This window comes from Mustela lutreola, chromosome 11 (genome assembly GCF_030435805.1).
Source record: "Mustela lutreola isolate mMusLut2 chromosome 11, mMusLut2.pri, whole genome shotgun sequence".
Classification (NCBI taxonomy): domain Eukaryota; kingdom Metazoa; phylum Chordata; class Mammalia; order Carnivora; family Mustelidae; genus Mustela; species Mustela lutreola.
In genome coordinates, this window is record NC_081300.1 from 10,700,790 (window position 1) to 10,721,629 (window position 20,840).

Here is a 20,840-nt window from a genome sequence, read left to right on the forward strand (position 1 = left end):
TTGAGTATTGTTTTTAAAGCAATCATAAAACGGTAGAAAATATATGCATTGTAAAGTTTATCTGAGGTCAACATTATAAACACAAAGAATTAATGGTTAAAAAGTCTTACTTTTTTAGTCTAAAGAACAAACTTCCCAAAAGAAATTTTGCAAAATTAGAAAAACACTCTGAGCAAGAAGGTATTTTCTCCCTAACTTTCCAAATTTTAGTAAGGCTAACTAAATTAATAACAAGAATATTTTAGGGGAAGAATTGAAGCCTCCTCAAGGCAGTATTGTGCCTTTTTTTTTTCTCCCCAGGAAAACAAGAACATTTTTTACAAAACAGAAATTATCCATTTAAGTTGATCTAAATAAGTTTAAGTCAAATAATGTATGGAAGTTCTATGACATTTCTTAGCTTTCATTTGGAACACTGTATATAATTATGAAAAATCAAAGCCATTCCTTTTGTAATATACATTACATATTACAACAGTTCTTTCTTTGTTATATTTCAGATTATTCATTTCTCCTAGTTAGCTTTAAATATGAAGTCTTTATGACATTCTGATTATTCATTATCTGGTCTCCCCCCCCCCCAGCCCCCTTCCATATATTCACATATTGGAATGTAAGAGTTCTCTTCAGGTTTACCAGTGATTTAACAGAAAACAAACAAACAAAAGTTTTTAAGATGAATTTTTCGGTATGAAAATGACGGGAATAGTGAACAAATAAAATAAATGTCAATTATATTTGGACTTTTTTGTAACATGTGTATTATATTTATTTTCCCCCTTGGGTGTGGGATATTCTTATGAATAAGTGCACAGATGAATAAATGAACATCACCATATCTATAATAATTGTTAAAAACTACCACAAATATATTCAACAGAAATTCCATGCTATCCCCCCTCACATTAGAAAATCTAACGGTGTTCGTAAAACTTGCTCTTATATCTTGCTTTTGACACTAATGGGAGTTTTCAGTAAAGACTTCAAGTCCAATTGATGCATGAGCCTAGCAGTTCCCCTTAATTGTGTTTGTAAATTCAATAGCTATTATAGAAAGAGACATTCTTGGCTGTACTTTACAAAAATTATTATACCTCCTAGACCATACTTTATTCATTCTTAACTTCTTCATGTTTTAAAACTGTCTTGTGTTAAGAGTAACTCAGAAATGTATTCTTGACTCTCACAGACTTGGGAAGGCTTTTGTTCTGTCACATGTTCTTCTGATAGCTCAATACATTTTGTTTAAATCTAACATAATGGTGTTGAGAGTCTACCATAATAGAATGAAGAAAATTGTTTATAAATAAAATCACAGGAAGAGAAAGAGAACTGAATGTTATGTTCTGGATTTTTTTTTTTAAGATTTTATTTATTATTTGACAGAGACAGAGATCACAAGTAGGCAGAGAGGCAGGCAGAGAGAGGTGAGGAAACAGGCTCCCTGCTGAGCAGAGGCCCGATGTGGGGTTTGGACCCAGGACCCTGAGACTATGACCTGAGCCAAAGGCAGAGGCTTAACCCAATGAGTCACCCAGGCATCCCTGTTCTGGAATATTTTTGAATTGAGTTCTTAGCTGAAAGAAATAGGAAAGCATTTAAGTTACTGTTACAAATTTATATCAGTGGTATTTATTATTGAATATGAAATATTGACCTTTGTCCAATATTGGGGAACATTTTAAGTCTTAGATTTTCTAAAAGTATTTTCACTGCCCATAAATTTATCAGTAGTCAACACTGCAGTATGAATTATAAAGAAAAGTCTTGGTGTGTTGGAGGAGTTGTAGTGACTTCTTGGAAACACACACTTCCTTTTTTTTTTTTTTTTCATTTAAATTCAATTAGTCAACATATAGTACATCATTCATTTTTGTCGTAGCATTCAGATTGCGTTATAACACCCAGTGCTCATCACATCATGTGCATACACTTCCTTTTGCTATTGCCCTCTGGTTGGTGTTGCCTGGTTACCTCTACGAGACTGACATTGCCCTCATGTTGTCCACTCTGTAAATTGACACTGAGGGTATCCTCTTGGTCTTATATGATGAACATTTGGAAATAGTGGTTATCTTTTATAAGGAAACCAGCTGTGGAAAGTTGGGGGAAATTGATCAACCTTTCAAGACTTTTTCATTTCCCTAAACATGCCACACTTTGATTTTTCCAACATGACCCAGGGAAATCTGCCAGGCAATTCTCTTCCAGAATTTGAAATCATAAGTGGTACTTTCAAGGCCATATTTTCTGGCTTTGTTCTGAAATATTACATGGTTTTCTATGACCTCCCACTTCAAGAGTCACCTAGAAGGCAAATGGGAACACTTGAGAATATTGTCATCTGATCTCTTGCCCTTCACTTCAGTCTTCCACTGTCTCATGGGTGGGATTTATCCATTAAGTCTATCCTTGTTTCTTTCTTTCATATGACTTTTTATCAGTTAGGAGTGCTTTTGGCTATGTTTTTTGTCTGAATACTCTAGAAAACAAAATCTAAGGTAAATATTTATGTGATGATTTTCTGAGGAGGATTCAATTCCAAGGAAGCAAGAGTGAGGAGACAGGGAAGTGAGGCAAAGAGAGGCAATCTGTTAGAGAATTTGTTGTGAAACTAAGTGCAGAATTAATAGCAGCTAGACACCCATTCTTGACCGATTTCTACAGAGACTCTATGAGTATGTATTCATGGGGAGTGAGAAGAGTGTATTGTACTGCACATAAGGTGAGTTTTGCTGATGTGTGACACAAGAGATGAAGAAACATAATGACAACAGCATCCTGAAAAGTAGCAACAGACTTGGGAAAAATAGCAACCTAGATTCACAACATAGGATGGGTGTTAAAATCCATCCTTCAAAATCCCAGTCTGGCTAGAAAGAAAAGATGCATGCATCTGGACTGACGCATCACTGAATCTTTTTAGTCTGCCATTGGTACAAAGCAGATCTACTTATATACTCTGAAGATACTAGGATTTCTGCAGGAAATTAGATGCCCTGATCTTTTCCCCAAGAAGGAAGGAAAGATCAAACTCTTTAATGTAGTGGGTAGTAATTTTCTAAATCAAGTATTAGCAAGCTAGGCAGATGGCTAAATCGAACCCCAGGACTGTTTTTCTGTGTCTCTGAGCAAAGACTTTTACACATTTAAAGATTGTGGAGGGAAAAAAAGAAAAGAAAAGAAAAAAAAATCTATGATAAAGACCCATAAACTCTAAAATATTTCCAATATATGTTTTACAGAAAAAATTCACCAACCCCTGTTCTAAAAACACTGTAAAAAGGGTGGCAAGCTAAGCTATGGACCCCATTATGACCACTAGCGCAGATTATGTAACTAATTTTCCTCACATCTTTTTTCCACCTTTAGCTGGTCTGGGTTTCTTGTCTTGTTGGGCGATCCAGACCTTCATCCCCGAGAGTCTGACACTGGTGTTCTCAATGAAGGAACCACTTTCTCGGGAAGGGAAGTTCTTTGCCCATTGTCCTCCATGCTTGTATATGAATGGGAATTGGGTGGTCAACCAGGAGAGTATCCTGTTCAGTTTTCATTGCTTTTTGGAGTAGATCTGGGAGCTTAGGGTCATTTTAGGGAGTAAATACACATATATATTTACTGTTCAGAATGAAATTTTTTATCAACATTGTTTTCTCACTTATAAAACTCCCAAATATTTACATCTGGTCAATTTTAAAAGCTTATTTTAAAGCCAAATGTCTAGAAACAGTCTACAGGATTGATTTCTTTCTTTCTTTTTTTTCTTTTTTCTTTTTGTCTTTTAGCCATTGGCTTCTGGGTTCTTTTACTCCTTTAGCCATTTGGTTAATAGCTTCTGCCCTGGACAATTCAAACAATTGTCTTTGAGGGGAAAAAAGCAACATTAATATAATTTTAATTTGCCAGTTTCCTTAACCTTTATGTGGAAGAGGATAATTAACAAACTGCATGGAAGTAAATTAGGAATATATATATATATGTATATATATATACATATATATATATATGTATATATATATATTTCCCCCTTGAATTAACCAGAGTTTGGGATATAAAAAGTGGCTCTTGCTTGCTTTTCTCCATAACATCAAATTCCCTATCTTTGGGTCTTTTCCCTAAGGATTCTATTGGGAAAGTCTTAGTTATACCTGGTAGAAATTCATGTGAAGGTGACCTAAACAAGTCAAGGTTGTCTTTTCTCACTTAATTACTCTGTAGATTGGTCCTAAATGATGTTTTACTCCAACTTTCTGGTCTGGCTTATTATAAATATTGACTTTTTAGTTTAATCATATTGTCTCATTATGAAAATTTTCACATACAACAGTACCAAGAAGGAAATTGAGGTATTATGAGATAGGACTTTCTTCTCACCTGGACACAACCCAAAATTTTCCCCAGAAGCCCCCACCAAACTATTCCTTACACATCACTAGATTGCTTCGGGTCACATCCCCCGTCACCTCCCTCAAGGAACTGGGGAAATGAGTTGTCGTGACTGGCCAGGACCAATGGTGACTTGCTGCCTGGGACAGACTTAGAGGCTGCCCTAAATAAAACTGAACTATTGTTAGTAAGAAACTAAGAGTGAGAGTCTGATATGTGGGATCTGCTTCAGTGAAAATTTCTTTCCTGAGTTCACTGGGATTACCTCTTGATATGTAAAGATAAGCTCTTAGAATTAGACAAAGCCTGTTTCTCTCTGGCAAAGCCTCAGTGATAAGATTGTAATCACAGTATGAAATATGAAAGCATCGAAATCGACAACAAAAACTGAGCAAGAAATTTATTGTTGTAGCCATTATTGCCCTTTCTCTGATATACTAAAGCACCTTGATTTAGTGGACCTGAACAACATTTTGAATTAAAGAAAATAAGAATATCTCATTTCATTTTTTCAAAATATTATACCAATTACTGTGTCTTAATGACTGCCAAGTGACAGCACAACTTGAAAATGAGAATTATACTCGAGGATAATTAATTTAAGAGCTCGGTTAATTTTTCATCATTGGCACCTCCTTTGAGTTGTCCTAATAGAAGTGAAGGAAATGCATTTATTAATTATTATAGTGTCACCTGGATACAGTCATAATCATTTCAAAAATAAATAAGTAACAACAACAACAACAAAAGCCAAAAAAACCTCCCTGTGTATAACTAACATTCTGTGGACATGAAAGTAATATCATATACAGCAATTAAAATCTGACCTTGACTTTATATCATCAGGATTTTTTTTGAAGTTTTTCTAGGCTACAATAATACCAGATTTTAAGGGACTTGTTTAAAACATAGTTTCAGTTTGTGTTTAATATTTTAATGTAATTAAATTTAAGAATATAATATCTTTTGGAAGTTACATAACAGAATAATTATACACATTATTATGAAGGTATCTGCATTTAATTTGACTGCTTTCTAAATATTTTCCAAATACTTTTTAGATCTCTGAATGTTAAAAAATTCTTGCAATATGTCCTTAAACTTTTTTTCTTCATGTGTTTATGTATGTCATGTAACTTATGTGTGCTAATTGGAACGATTTAATTTCATGGGGTAGTGGAGGCAGAGTTTTATGTTGAAGGAGAAAATTGAACAAATTTACAGTAAGTATGTGATATAGATGCTCTCATAAGGACTAAAGACCCAAGAAAATGAAACCTTCATGCTCTTATAGCAGGTTGAACAAAGAGAAACAATTATGGAAAAGTATCTAAACTGTGGGGAGACTAATGAAAAGAAGAATTACTCTAACAAGTTCTGTTCGTATAGAATTCTATAGGTCTCAACAGATGATGAGAAGGCCACTTCCCTTCTGGTCTAGGGAGGATATCTTTCATATAGAAATTTCATCTTCTGTATTCAGGAATAAAAGGGAGGACCAGAGTAGTAGCCTTCTAGTATCTGTGGTTTCTCAACTGACTTTAACTCAAAATAATCAATCTGCCAGAGGAGCACATTTTGGTATAACATACTTGGAACTCCTTCAATGCTTATGTTAATGTAAGCTGTGATTTAATTCAAACGGGGTGACAGAGAACGCCATGAAATGGCTGGAGAATAAAACTTATATAATTTGCTTATTTGTGTTAGCATTTTAACCAACAATTTTATCTAAATTATGTCCAATTTTTATTCAGTAACTAATTAGATAACTGCTTTTCTCCAATTAAATCCACAAATTAATTCTGTTATATAAAACTCTTAATGTGTCCTACTAATATTATTATACCAGATATTTTACCTTATAAAAATTACATTTTTAATAGCACATAAGTATCCTATTTGTCACCATGGTGACTTAAAGTATTGGTAAGAACATTTTTTTTTCCATTTTGAGAAGGTAAAACTTAGCTCAAATGAAAGGAGAATAATTTAAGGGCCAATGGTCTATGATGCAAATTCTTTTCTCCATGAGTTACAGGACAATTCGCTCATGGACTTTGAATATTTCTTGGGAAGTAGTACCAGTGTAGTATATAATTTACACACCTTAAAAGCTCAGATTCTTCAAAATTGAATAAAAGTACTTTTTTCTGTGCTATTATGTTATTCTAAATAGTATACAAAACCATTTTTAGTATTATGTTCAATTAGCCAACATATAGTACATCACTAGTTTTTGATGTAATGTTCAATGACGCAGTAGTTGCCTGTAATACCCTGCGCTCATCACCGCATGTGCCCTTCTTTATACCCATCAGTTGGTCATCCTATCCCCCAACCCTCCTCCCTTCTGTACCCTCAGTTTGCTTCCTGGAGTCCAGAGTCTCTCTTGGTTTGTCTCTCTCTCAGATTTCTCTCCCTTTGGATTTCCTTCCCTTCCTCTATAGTCCTCTGTGCTATTGCTTATGTTCCACATAAGAGTGAAACCACGTGATAATTGTCTTTCCCTGCTTGACTTGTTTCACTCAGCATCATCCCCTCCAGTTCCATCCATGTCAACTCAGTAATATTCCATGATGGAGATGAACCACATCTTCTTATACAAAACCTTTTTTAGTAGAGATACTTTTTTTCACTTTCGCTTCAATTTTGAAGTGACACTGCTGTCATTTATGTCACTCTGTCTTCCACAGAGGTGGACTGTCCAACAATAACAAAGAATAAACACGGTATGGCTCTATAATGGGGTAAAGCTCCACAAAAAAAAAGGGCAATACTTGGCATCATATCTGGGGGCACTGTTGCTTTCTTTGTTGGCTTGGTGCTGCTCAGGATATTTGCTGGCACTCTGCTATACTTTAATATATTACAGCTTCTCCATCCAAGTACTAAGTAGGCCTGGCTCTGCTTAGCTTCCCAGATCAGATGGGATCCAGCATGTCTAGGGTGGAATGGCCAGAAACTACAGTTTCTAAGACATATTCTGTAGCACTTTTGGCATAGATGTTTCAAACCACCCACTGCCTGCAAGCATATTGATTGTGTGTGTGTGAATGCATGTTTTAATGACTGTAAATACTTTGTGCTCCTCCCTCTGAGGGGTGGTAAGGTCATATCCCCTCTCCTTGAATCTCAGTGGGCTTTTGACTATTTTGAACACTAGGATGACTCTGAAGGGTTGCTGAGTGACTTCAGAGGCTGGAAGAGAAAAAGGCCACGAATCCTCCACCCAGTCCTTGAAAGGCTCACTCTGGGGCAAGTAGCCACATTATAAACCACAATATAAGAAGTCCAAATACTCTTAAGTATTAAGCTCCAGAGACCACATTTAGTCCTGTTAATCTAGCAGGAAACCTAGCAGAGGGGCCAGTAGATACCCAGTCTTGATTGTCAGCCTAGGGAATGAGCTTCATTGGAGGTTAGCCCAACCATGCCTTCAGATGACCACAGCATTGTGAATGTAACTCCTTCCCAAATTACGGACCTCAAATCCTAAGCAAATAATGTGGTATTATTTTATATCATTAAGTTTAGGGATAACTAGTTAGCATCTTAATCAGTCCAGGCTGCTATAAGAAAATACCTTAGACTGGGTGGCTTTATCAAAATAAACTTACTTTCTCATAGTTCTGGAGGCTGGTAAGTTCAAAATCAATGTTCTGTCAGGATTCCATCTTTATTTAATAGTTAAGTACCTTATTTAATCATTAGTTAATTCAATTATGATTTAACACTATTAGGTGATCATATTGTTTCCTCCAATGATGAGGCATTCTCAATGCATTGATGGAATGAATGAGCTGATGAGACCATATTCACTAGGAATGAGCTAACTTACAAGTAGAATAAATACACTTCCCAACGGCTATAAAATGCTTGTGTAAAGAACAAAGATGCAAAGCATTAGGTAAAATAAGTTTAGGAATAAAATTATAAGGATAATTGTCTGGAAGCAGATCAAAGACATCCTGATGACTCAAACGATTCAAATGAACATACTTGTAATCCTCGGTCTGTTATTTCTTAGCGAACCTTCCATTATTGGAAAATCTTCCATTTTCACAGTAATTAGTTCATGCAAGATATTTCTAGTATTGATTCCTTTATCTTGTAATGTAAGATTATTGAGGCCAAGTTTTCACTGTCTCTCTTAGGGAATTGCAAGAGAAGTGTAAAATTAGACTATTCAGAAAAAATATCATATTTTCTATTTTTCTTAATTAAAAATATATAAATTCAGAAGTAATAATACGAAACCAGGAACTATTTATTTAATGTTTCCCATCTATGCCAATGATCTGCTACTGACCAAATGTCGCCGTCAAGCTGTGAATGGTGGAAATATGAAAGAGAAAGACTCATGTTAACGTGTATTGATGTTCTTTTATAATTCAAATAATCTTATGAGAAAGTAATATATTTATTCTAAAAATAAAGAAATGTAGGGGTGCCTGGGTGGCTCAGTGAGTTAAAGCCTCTGCTTTCGGCTCAAGTCATGATCCTAGAGTCCTGGGATCAAGTCCCGCATCGGGCTCTCTGCTCAGCGGGGATCCTGCAACCCCCCTCTCTCTGCCTGCCTCTCTGCCTACTTGTGATCTCTGTCTGTCAAATTTAAAAAAAAAATAAAAATCTTAAAAAAAAAAAAAGAAATGTGTATCATATGGTATGTGAATTATCCAAATTTATGAAACTGCTAGATGATGGAACTAATTTTGATTCCCAAATTCAAAGTATTGTCCACTTTATGATTGTGTCATAACCAAATGTTTATTACAAGTTGTTTATGGCTATATGTGTATGTGTATAACTTTATATATGCTTATAATTAACTCAAGTTTTTAGTTCCCAGAAGTATTTGTAGTTTACAGGTTATCTCCAACTTAACTAACATATCAGGAATTTAGTGGAAAAGGAGGATATTTTCTTGGCAGGAAATAAATCCAATAGCTGCAAAATTACATTTAGTATAACCCTGAATGTTTTCCACATCTGTTCTTTGGCAACCACAATCTGATTCAGTTAAACTATATTATGTTCTCTGCTTATCACACTATTTTCACAGTATTGCTCTCAATACTGTTATCCTCATCAATAATAATGTTCATTGCGCCATTAAAATATGCAGGAACATTTACCAAATACTGGAATGTGAAAAATATCATTTAAATATTCTCTGTCTCAGGGACACCTGGATGGCTCCATCAGTTAAGTGTTTGATCCTTGGTTTCAGCTCAGGGCATGATCTCAGGGTTGTGAGATGGAGCCCAAGTTGGGCTCTGTACTCAGCAGGGAGTCTGCTTGAGGTTCTCTCCCTCCACCCTGCATTTAGTTGGCCTTTTAGATCACATACATAAAAATACAAGGTCCAGTTCAAAGTGGAAATTACTAGACTTCTCATGAGATAGATAGAAAAATAATTACAGCTACTATTAGAGAGAGTGGTAAATATAAGTGTTTGGGATAGAAGAGGAAGACTGGAAAAATGATGATTTCAACTGGATCTCATTGGGCAACTAGTCATGGAAAAAGTAAAGTTTGCCAACAAAGATGTTCCTCATAAGGGAGACGAGAGAGCCAGAGTGAGTGCACTAGTGAGCACCTAATAGCCTTGTCATATTTATTTTACGAAAAATGCTATTTTGCTATTTTTTTAATAAAAAATAGATAAGGAAATAATCATAAAAGATACATATCTATAATATAACTTACTTTACAATTGCAATTTGAACTTTATCTGTGCCCTGAACTCCTGAAAAACAAAAAGGAGTGACAAATTCACCATCTTTCTACATTTCTGGAAACACTGCAAAGAATTACCCTTCCCATACGAGACAACTGAGACTTGTCTGTGGCTTCCTTGTTTCCTCCGACAAAGGCAGACACGGTGCTCCAAAATGCCATCCTTTGTTTTATAAATAACTCGTTGAACTGTTTATCTTCTCCGTAGTCTGGACAAATGCCTGCTAATTTGACTTGACCAAAATTTAATTAAGCTTCTCTCCTCCCCATAAGTCCTTACAGTTGGGCAAGCTTACTGGGCCTGCCAAGGATCAGGTGACCATCGAGAAAATCATTTTCTGCTCAACTGTCTGATTATACCATCTGCTCATCCAATATGCCCTATGTGCCTGACCTCTGAGACTTACTGATCTTAGAGTTGGAGTGTTCTCCAGAATGCAATAGTGTCTTCAAAGAAAGTATCTCCTACCTAAGTTCAGATTTTTATTTTTACTTTTTTTTTGACAATGGAAAAGTCCTGTTGTAATGAGATATGCCAGGCTTAATTGATGACTTCTGTGTAGACTATGGAGAAGAAGTAAAAGAATTAGAGGTGAAATATGCATCATTACATACAGATAACATTTTGGAATGCTTTTAAGTTAGAGTATTTAAATTTGGAAGAATGTAAATTTAAATGTAAAACATGTCTTTCTCAAGAGTAATATTGAGAAAGCAGGGAGTGGTGGCAGTGCTTACAGATAGAAATCACTATTGACTTAGTACACCTCCTAATCTTGGGGAAAATACCTATCTGTGCATGTGCATTTCAAGAAGGAGCCATAATGTGAAAAAGTAATTGTTGTAGGCTTTACTGCGTATCGGGGTTAATATATTTTAGAATATCGTGAAGATATCCCTTTCTTATCAGCTCAGTAAATCTTCTCCAAGACTCACAGGTTATTGCAAAATGATAAATTATTTTTAAGTAGATTCTTATTTAAAGTATTACATATTTTTAAAATCCAAGGTTTAACTAGGTTGCTTTCCTCCATTTCTTTATTCAAAATCTGATAGGATAAAATTATGATAAATATTTTTATGGGCTTAGATTTTCTGGTGGACCACAGGGTCTGGGACCACAAAAGGAAATACTGGGAAGCAAATTGCCACAAAAGCCATCTGGCAAGGGCCTCTGAAAACCCAGTTGCTTTGCAAAGTTATTATTTTTTAATCTTTATCCTGTGATAATTAATAGCGGTGCTCCCTCTAAAGGAAGTTTGTTTAATTGAAAGATTTTCAGAAAATTCATCACTGCCTGCTCTTTCTCCTTTAGTCATAATAAATGTTGAAAATTACCAAATTATAGAATTGCCAAAAATAAGCCATCAGCAGAAGGGCAAAAGTGTTATTGATGTGGGCAGTAACTCTGTAAAATGTGTGGGTACATCTGTTTGTGTATGCGTAATCTGTGTATGTGGAACAGGAAGCATTTAAAATCAGGAATTTAATTAATGAGACTCCATCCTGAATGTTTCTAATATAATTCTAAGTACATGGATTTCTTTTTTTGTGGAATTTCAAATATTTGTCTTATTTTAATGTGACTTGTATATTTGTTTTAATTTGAAAGGAAGATCTTTCACTTGTGAATTCAACTATTTTGGATAGAAATCTTATAATTTACTGGTGACTGTATCATCCCATTCTCCATGGATATAAGATATCCTGTGTTGTTGTGCTACTTTATGGAGACAGAATGACTAGAATAAGATGAGTAAGAACACATGTCTATGTATTGTGATACGTACTAAGAAAATTCTCTTTAAAGTAATCCTTTAGCCAAAATCCTATGACATATATTCATTAAATGCTCCTTGCTTAGATCATACCATGGTCTTTTCATCACTCAATCTTTTTTCTGGAGGGAACTGAAAACTTTGAAAATAGAAAGGTAGGTTTTGAAAATTTTATTTAAAAAAAGAAGCTTGAAAATAAATTATGAGGCCAGAAAATCAAAATTAATATGTAGAGGAATTGAAATAGCTTTACTCTCTGCAGAGTTTTCAGGTTATGGTATTCTCAGTACAGAAGTCTTGAGCCTGATATAACCAATAATGCAACATACTTGGTATTAATCTTTAATTTGCTTCTTCCCTTTCAACTAATCAAAGATGTTGCTGAGAAAACTTTCCATTTAACCACACTTCAAAACACATCAGCCTACAAATATACTGACAATTCCCCCAATCATAACCCTGTTTCTTTATTAAACTATTGTTTCATTTCTCTGTTTATAAGTTACACAAAAAGTGTACACTTTAAGTGTCCAAATATTTAAATGCACATATACATAGGCAATCTTGTTTGTAATTGTTAGAAGTGAATTTTCTCATAAAGTTAAAAAAAAAAAGAGGTTTTGTTTCCAGCTCCTGTCTTGACTCACTTTTTTTTTTTTTTTCAGATTTTATTTACTTAACTGAGAAAGAGAGAGAGAGCATGAGCTGGGGGAGAGGCAAAGAGAGAAGGGGAGGGACAAGCAGGCTGCCTCCTATGTGTGTATGTTGGGGTGTGGGGCGATGTGGGGCTCGATCCCAGGACCTTGAGATCATGACCTGAGCCAAAGTCAGATGCTTAGCCTACTGAGCCACCCAGGTGCCCCTTGACTACTTTACTAAGCTTTTTGCTCTGTCACTTTGCCAGAACTGGTTGTTTCTATATCACCAGTGATCTCATTATCAAATCCACATTCTCAAACACACCCCAATTCAATTAGTCAGCAACATCTCTCTGCTATCCCTTGAAAGTATACATAGAAGTGGTCTGCTTTTCACAATTTTCATTGCTGCTACCTAGGTCCATTTCATGCCATTTTATTTCTCTCATGGATAATTGCAATAGCTTCCTAACTGGTCTCCCTTCCTCTACTCTTACAGAAAATTTGCTACACAGAAACATAATTTTCCATGTAAATAAATAGCAATAGCAACAGAACATTAGTTATCAGATTGAAGTAAAATATGTTCACTTGCTAGAATCAAATTTATAGCTTAGAATATTATACAAAAGATCAATGAAATATAAAGTAAAGCAAAAACACAAATGGGTATAAATCAGGAAGGAAAAAAGTCTCAGTACATAGATATAATACATGTAATTTATAAGTAAAGGGAACTCCAGAAGGAGGAAAAGTAAAAGATGAACAAAAGACAAATACAAAGTAGTATTTTTATCTAAAAATAAGCAGATCGAGGTCTTCAGGTTGAAAATTTTACCACATTCCAGCTTGGAATGATAAGAAACATATATCTTGATGATATAGCTATAGATAGATATAGATATAGATATATAGATATATAGATATATAGATATTGGTAAAATAAATGTATTAAAAGAAAATTTTGTAATGCTTTTGACAATAGAAACAAGTTACAAATGTATAATGAAAATGATTTGATCTTGGGCTTTTTATGAGCAAAATGAAAACCAGAAAAGAATGGGAATGACATTTGTGAAAGACAAAGAGAGCACTGTACCCAAATAATGGTCACATCATTTATGTATGAAAAGTAGGGAAAAATACTACACAGTAGGCAAGAATCGATCCATGTGTGTACCCCATCTAAGAAAATAAAAAAGAGGACTATACCGAATCACAAATATTTTAACAGAGAAGTCAACGATGGGTCATCCTTCCTTAAACGATTAGGTCAACTTATATCTGAAAAATATTCAGAGACGTGCTAAATATGTAATAGAAGTTCTAAATAAGGATTCTTTAAAAAGCTACAACTAACATCATACCTAATGGTGAGAAACTAGAAGCATTCCCACTGAAATCATATATATATTTTTTATTTTTTAATATTGTATTTCTTAGTTATTTATTTATTTTAGAGCGAGCAAGTGAGAGAGAGGGTGAGATCAAATGGGGGGGAAGAGCAGAAGAGGAGGGAGAGGGAGGACTCCGTGCTGAGCAAGGAGCCCAAGGCGGGGCTTGATCTCTAGACCCTAAGATCACGACCTGAGCCGAAACCGAGTGGGACGCTCAACCGACTGAGCCCTCCAGGTGACCCATCCCACTGAGATTATAATCAAGGAGAGATGAATAGACATAGCAAAGGATTTTTAGAGTAATAAAACTCTTCTGTATGATACTCTACTGGCAAATAGATGTCATTACACATTTCTCCAAACCCATGGATTAGGCAATACCAAGAGTGAACCGAATGTAAACTATGAATTTCAGAGGATAATGATGTGCCAAGGTAGTTTGATCCGTTTTAAAAAATGGTGATGTTTGCTGTAGGATGGTGAGAGTAGGGGCATCTGAGTATGTGTTGGAGCAGAGGGTATATGGGAACTCTACTTCTCAATTTTGCTGGGGATCTAAAACCACTATAAAAATAAAGTCTGTTTAAAAAGTAATACGGTAGCTGAATACCGTTCATCTAAGACAGAGACAATATAAAAGTATCCCACTGCACTGTCATTTATTCTAAATAGCAAACTCCTCAAACCACTAAAGTTAAGTCAGAAATGACAGATGTATGTCCCACTCTCATCATTTGATTATTAGTGGAAGGAACCTAGTGCTTGCAATAAAAATAAAACTAATGTATTTAAAGGTTAAAAGTAATGAACAAATTGCACATTTATATTTTGGCAAACATGTAAGAAAACTAGAATTAATAATATCTTAGAGATAAGGTTAATAATAAAGAAGATCCATATGGAGAAAAATACAAATGTAACAGTTAATTTTAATTAGAATCCAATTAGTATTGTTTTCTTCTACACATAGACAAACTTATCACAAAATGCACAAGAACAAAAGGCAGAGAATAAGATAAAAAGTACAAGGAGTAGTCAAAAGAATTTAATTTCCGTAAAATCTACTATAAATCATCTGAAATATCATAATTTCCCTGAGTTCATGCATAAAGCATTATGTTTTGGTTTTGATTTAGACAAAGAGACCAATGGAACACACTAGACAATTCATAAATAGATCCGAGAATATATGAGAGTAGAATATGCAACAGCAACATGTACATGAATGCAACAGAAAATAAATATGACATTTCATAAGTCAAGTGGAACCCAATCTCCTTTGGGGAAGCCAGTAGACTCATTGTAATGACCTCTGTGTGCCACAGTTCCTCAGAAAATGTCACATATTCCAGAGTTCCATTCCTTCAATTTACTACCCTCCAGAAATTAACTGCTCTATCTTCTCCTATTCATTTCTTTATAAGACATTTGATGAAGTAATGTGCCAGATATATAAGACCTATGCAGTAGTGAACTGTGCAGTGTGTGTGCATATCTATATTTATATATATTTATTTCTGCTTATGCACACATGTATTGATGCCAGTTGATTTGGAGACATTTCAGTAGAAAGGAAAGGCTACTGCTTGGGAAAGGTCAATGTGTGAGCAACTGTCTAATCCAACTTTATGTAAGACTTTTGTTACCTCATGTCCCCCAGATCGTATGATGACATATTGGCGTAATACCTTTGATACACCTGAAATCATGTGAAAGGGACAACAGCCACAAAGCAGAAATCATAGGGAGAGTTAAACATTCACTATCGTTTGAAGTGACATGGCCCCTGTCATTATTGACAATGAAAAATAAATCAATCCCCTGTATGACTGGTTAAAACAAGTCACATTTTACTTGTTTTTTAGTTCAACAATCCTTTTGGAATGCGACTGAATAGCTACATCCCTGAAGAATTAAATAATGGATCAAGATACCGCTGCCTCCAAGACTGTGTATTCATTTAAAGCTGTGAGTGAAATCTTTGTGGAACAAAAGTGTTCTAAGTATCACTACTGGGGGAAATGGAAAGGGCACTGGGGAGGGCACTGGGTTGAGTGTCATGATTCTGAGGTTCTCATGATTTCTCAATACGAGCTTTTGCATTTGCATAATGCAATAAAAGCCACCTTTCTATCAGCGCTCTTATAAAAATTAAATAAATTAGTATTCTATAATTCATTGCATCTAGGAAGCTGTCAGTTTTAAAGAAGACCATCATTTACATATTACTCAGAAAGAAAACATGTCCAATTAAACTACAACAGAAACTTTGCATTTTTATATTATATATGAAAATTTCTTTTAGACTGAACAAATGTAGTGAATGCTCCAGTACATATATATACTGTTGTATATGTGTATATGTATACATGTGTATATGTATATCTATATATGTACAGTATATGTACAATACATATACTGTTTTTTTGTTTCCATGGCTTTCTGCATATCTTATAGCATTTCATTTTAATGTAAACCAGGATATACTATCTTAAGACAATTTAAACAACAAATGATTTCAGCATATATAATTTGAAAAGGCACATGATCAGTTGAGTTGCTGATAATATGAAGAGCAGTCACCAGATTTGGGCATGTGCAATCCGTGACGACTACACCCATGACAGCCACGGGGGCAAGATCAATTGTCAGATACCAAAGGTTTTAGTTTCAGAAACAACTAAGTTGGTTCAATGATACCCAGAATGTGAATCTAAGAGATTACCAAAGAGTTAGCTCTCGGTGTAATGTGGGCTTACAACTTTGAGCTGACTTTTGAATATTGCACTGTAACAACTATCTCAAATATTTATTGTAAGAATTGTGATATACTTTTACAGTATTTATTAAGGGCAGTTCCATATGTTGTCTTATTTAATCTTCCCTAAACCTAAATGAGTTCCTTCATTTATTTTACAAATGAGAACACTGAGCCCTGGGGTCATATGACTGAGATCATATAGATATTAAGTAACAGAAATTTGCACAAATGTTTCTGTTTCACCATTTACCTTAAAAATAAATAGTTGACCCTTGACCAGAACAGGATTAGGGGTCCCTGACTCTGCACAGTCGAAAATCCACATATTAACTTCTGACTCTCTAAAAACTTAACTACTAATAGCCTATGGTTGACTGGAGGCCTTTCTGATTGATAATATAAACAGCTGATTAACACATATTTTGTTTGTTCTATGTATTACATACTATAATCTTACAATAAGGCAAGCTAGAGGAAAGAAAACACTATTAAGCATAAGGAAGAGTATTATTTACCAAAAAATAATCTGCATATAAACGGACCTATACAGTTCAAACTCATGTTGCTCGAGTTGACTCTATATTAATTTATTCAAAATCTATTATTGTTGGAAAAATTTTGTGCATCAGTACAAAACTTGCATCATCTAGGAAACAGTCCTGCAGTTTGTCTGACTCTGTTTATTGGGGAGTTATTCTGAAATTTGGGAAATTATAGAAAACTTTAAGCAATGCAAATAGTTCTTGCCTGTAGAAATGCAAATTAGGTCCTGCCCATAGAAGCTCAAGTGACTCCCCCCCCACCCCGTGTTGAAAAAACTAATTTGTTTCCATTTGCACTTTCTTTTCAATATTCCTTATCTATAAATATGTCTTTTCTTTGGATTCTCCTTTGACTTGAATGGGTTATAGCATCCATCTGGTAGCCTTGAGTTAAACAGAAACATGTTTGTTTATATCAATCATTTTTTTTTTGAAAATTGTCTTTTAGTCAGTAAAGATGTAAATAGTCAGTAAAAAGTTATACTACTTTCATTTATTTATTGAACAAATAAATTCACTGACTTAAACCTGTATCTGTCTTTCACCTACCTCAAAAATGATAATGATGACACCTTGCCTGAGGATAGATGTGGGTTGGAACACAGAGGATGAATATACTTCCCCACCAACTTTGTGACCTTGAAAACAAATGAAATATCTGTGAAACTAACTGCTAAGTTTTGCTGTTTTTAATTTTTACACTCTGAATGTTTAATGTGTATATTCTCAAAAGGTCAACTCTTTCATCCCATCACACATTGATCAGGGTTACTTCCTTGTAAATCCACCTAATTATTTATATCTTTAAAATTAGTAGAAAATTAAGCTCAGTTCCTTGAAATTTATTAACCCTATTTTTATAAATAATAAAAATATTTGATTATCATTACCATATGTAGACAGTCTCCATGCTTCCAATGATAAATTCAAAATTTAGTTTTTGTAGAAGGGTTTAAACTTCAATGATCTTTTTTTAACTGAACAGGAGTGTGAAGTTTTAGCACATCATTGACTAAGACCTTTCTTCTTGACTTGCCCCTGTGATTTCAAGTTCAGCGAATCAATGTAATTTAGGTATCTAGGAAATTCAGTCTAAAACCAAGGCCAGAAAGAGGTGAGAGAAAGAAAACTGATTTTTAATACTAAAACATGAGTAATTATACTTACCATGAAGTATTTCATTGAAATAAACACAGATAATCTCAGAGCTGTAAGGAAATTAGTGACCAAGCAAACTGGTGTAGCTAAACAAATAGCTACTTCTAGAATTACTATAATATTACTAACATAACTGTATGTATCAACAAAAAAGACATTGGACTTGCATTGGTTTCTCTATCCTTCTATCCTTCTATTCCTTCCATATTTCAATATTAACTTTCTTCAATGCAAGAGAGATTTTGGGATTGGTTATAAGCAACACTAAGCAAATTACTGAAGAGGAGAAATTTATGTTTAATACTCCCTACTCTCCCTTTCTTTCTCTTCCTGTCCCACCTGACCAGTCTCCTATCCCATTTCCAGTTTACTGAGGTCGATTTGTTGTTTAAAGAAAAACAAGTCAATACAGCTTTTTATTGCTGAATTCCTTGCAGATATATCTGTAAAAGGCAATTGCCTATGATTTATCACACTCAGACCAGTGTGTGTTTAGTAATGTCATATTAATTTGTATTATGTTTTACATTATCAGACCATGTTGAAAAGAAGAGTATTTTTACAATATTTCTAGAGCTTGACAATGTCAATGTCTTCATTTATAAGATCTTGATCTTACCCTCTTCTCTATGTGTTATATTTAATAGATTTTACAATGAATTATGCCTCTTATTCCTGGACTCCTATAATGAATTTTCATGATTCAAGAAAACAGGAAGGAATAATCTTGGACTGAACTCTAATTGTCTATGAAAAATATTTGACTGGTCTTACATATCTTTAGCAAAAAAAAAAAAAAAATATGTAAAAAATATTTTGAGCCCCCTCCTCAAATAGCATTTCTATCCCCTTCCCATATATAATGAAATTCATCTTCAATTTTTTATGTAAGGTACTACTTATCTTGAGGAGAAAGAAATCTTTGTTACACAGTAATTCTCTAAATCCCTAAATTTTAAGAATACAGTTCCAGATGAAAGATAGGCAAAGGATTTTCTAAGAGGAGCCATTCTGATTAAATAGCTCAAGAAGTAGCACAAGAATGTGTTGATGGTCATCACTGTTACAAGACCAAAGGACCCATAAATGATTTATCACTATAATACCTGTATCAATGAAACATGCTGTTTGAATGCTTGAATATCCTTTCCTTTTCTCTTATAAGCCAAACTCAGAACCTCTCACATGCATATATATATATATATATTTTTTTTTTTTTTCTTTTCTAGAACTGCTCACAGGCACAGAAACTATTGTCTTTCCTCATCTCTTTAATATATATATATATATATATATATATATATTTTTTTTTTTTTTTTTTTTTTTTTTTTCCTTTTCTAGAACTGCTCACAGGCACAGAAACTATTGTCTTTCCTCATCTCTTTAATTGGAAAAGTCATGTCCCAGCATGTCAGAAACTATGTGTTAATTTCCCTTAGACAAGGTATAGGTAAAGCAACATTTTATGAGGTCACTTATTAACCCCTAAAATACTACCTCCATTATGTTGAAAAGGGTATTTTAGCCCTCATATTTCTCTAGTTCTAAAATTAGATGTTTTATTTCATTTACTAAATTATCACATCAGTCAAGAGATGAAGTTAAGCTACTGAGTAACAGGCTGTGGAGGATGGATTTTTTTAGGGCTACTTATCACTTTTCTTGTCATGGCAATAAGAACACTTAAACATAAGAATAGGACAAATGTGTTAACCTGAAAGCTTAGAACTAATCCACTCTGGGAACTAAACACAGTGATGAATAAATAAATAAAAAGGGCAAGAGATAGTTTCCTCGTATTTTACCAATTACTTTAAGGATAAAAGAATTCCTAAACAGCTTTTGATATTATAATTAAGGGGCAATGAGGTTCCGAAAACAAACAAAATATGCCAAGCTGTGGGAGAGGCATTGCTTCGAACAGAAGACTAGCACAAGGCTTGTGTGTTTTCTGTGAGTCCATTACAGCCCAGTAGTGCAATAGTTCATTTATCAGGAACGTATTATGGGAGGCTGTTTTAAAATATCCAAATGATATATAACCCCTTTCTGTTTTTAGAATAAATGGCTTACTGTAATGGTGGAAATTACAGCCCCTGCTTCAGAAACTTCTGGGAAAATGAGCCATCACAAGCCTTTAAACCCATTTATCTATTTCTTATGACTTTTTTTTTCTTGTTCCTCAAAATTAATTTTAGGAAAGGCTTAAGCATTTTTTAAATGTTAAAAATTACGTTTTTAAAACACAATTCCTGTGCAAGAGTAAAGATACATTTTTTAGTAATTAAGATACGCTCACATTCAATAGCTAAATTGACTAAATCTGGAAGAGGTGACTAGAGATTTGATGGACGTGGGGAAAAATGTCCATAATAACACTACTACTTACACTGAAAGAATGACAGCATCTGCTTCATATTTTAAGGGACATTACAAAT